The sequence below is a fragment of the Meleagris gallopavo genome, chromosome 30 (genome assembly GCF_000146605.3).
Source record: "Meleagris gallopavo isolate NT-WF06-2002-E0010 breed Aviagen turkey brand Nicholas breeding stock chromosome 30, Turkey_5.1, whole genome shotgun sequence".
NCBI classification, from domain to species: Eukaryota; Metazoa; Chordata; class Aves; order Galliformes; family Phasianidae; genus Meleagris; species Meleagris gallopavo.
This window is the reverse complement of record NC_015040.2, coordinates 3146020-3147741: the sequence shown is the minus strand read 5'-3', so window position 1 is coordinate 3147741 and position 1722 is coordinate 3146020.

The window sequence follows — 1722 nt, the reverse complement described above, 5'->3', positions numbered from 1 at the left end:
GAGGCGGGGCGAGACGCGGCCGCCAGGTCCGGTTGCGACGGAGGAGAGGGGATGGGAGGAGGGCACGGGAGAGGCGGGGCGGGAGAGGAGCGGCGGGACGGACAGCCAATGGTGACGCGAGGCGGGGAGATGCAAATGAAGATGTTAATATTCATGAGCGGGGCACGACGGGAAGGACGCACGTGGAGGGTGGGGTGCGAGGCTCCGCTACGGCCCCGGTGCTGCGCTGCCCGGTGCTTCCAGCGCCCTGCTGGGGGTCCGGGTGGGGGACAACATCAGAGAGGCACCTTCCTCAAACGCAGCAGTGCTGCTCTGCAGGGCTGGGCCAGGTGCATGGCGCACAATGCAGGACACTTAACCCTGACCTGAGCCCCCCGGCCCTTGCAGTGGGGGGAAATTCCCAGTGGTGCAGCAGCAGACCACCATGTAGAGCTGAGTGCTGCTCGCATGGTGGTACTGGGGGTGGGGGCTGCAGCACCAGCTCCCTGCCCACTGTGGGCATGGGCAGTGCCAGCATAGCATCGCCTCTGGGATGAAAACCCATAATCCTGTTAGCGGGAAGAAGGCTGATTTTCCCCTGATCCCGTTTGTGCCCATATGCCGTCCTCTAAGCTGCTTTGGCTGCAGATGGGTCCCTCAGTCACACCCAGATGGTGACGGCTCTGGGAGCCACGTTGTCTCCCAAGCATTGAGTTGTGTGCTGGCTACAGGCCCAGGGGCTCTGTGCCTCTGACACAGGGCTGGGGTCACGGGGGGGGAGAAGGCACCCCGATCCCACTGCAAGCTGCCATCCTTCACTGGGCACTTCAGCATGAGCTCAGAACCCCCCCAAGGAGGTATCAATCCCTGGAGTGAGAGCCCCATCCTGCTCAGTTTGTTCCCAAAAAGCCCTTCCCCTCCATGTGGCCTCAGGGCTGCTGAGAGCCCATATACACGGACAGAGAGGGGAGCGTGCCGTGCTGTGCCGTGTCCTGCTGTGTTCTGCTGTACCATGCCGTGCTGTGCTGTGTTCTGCTGTGCCGTGCTGTGCCCTGCCATGTCCCGCACCGCCAGCAGCATCCACCGCACAGAGCTGCTCTCCACCTCCCTCTCAGCCCCGTGCGGTGCTTTGATGTCAGAGGAGGAAGAAACAAATGAGGGCTGAGGGCTTTGTCCGAGCGCCTCTTCCTTCACTGCTTTCACTGCAGGGGGAGATGGGGGCAGTGCGGGCACAGAGAGGGAGGATGAGGGACACGGGAACGGGGGCAGTGATTTCTGTCCCCGTGAACGTGCCACGGAGCCGCTGTCACCTCCAGCGGTGTCCTGGGAGCGCAGAGCTGCGCTGCCCTCACCCTGAGACCCTCCAGTCCCAGACCTCGGGGCGGGGACCAGAGCGGGCATCCTGCCTACCCGCGTCCCAATGGAGCTGAGGGGACACAGAGAGCGGAGCCGCGAGCTGCCAAAGTCCCGGCGGCACCGCGACGTCCCCGTGGAGCTGCGATGTCCGCGCAAAGCCGTCGCATCCCCACGGCCGTACGACGTCCCCGCAGAGCCGCGATGTCCCCGCACAGCCGTGCCCTTGCCGGGGCCCTTTGCGGCCGCAGCAGCCCCGCACACCCCCCTCCCGCACCCACACGCCTCCAGCGACCGGAGAGCAGATGGTTTCCATGGCAACAGGCACGATGACGCACTCTCTGCTCTCCCACCCCCTCCCCACGGGGCCGTCAGCCCTCGCTGCAGCGG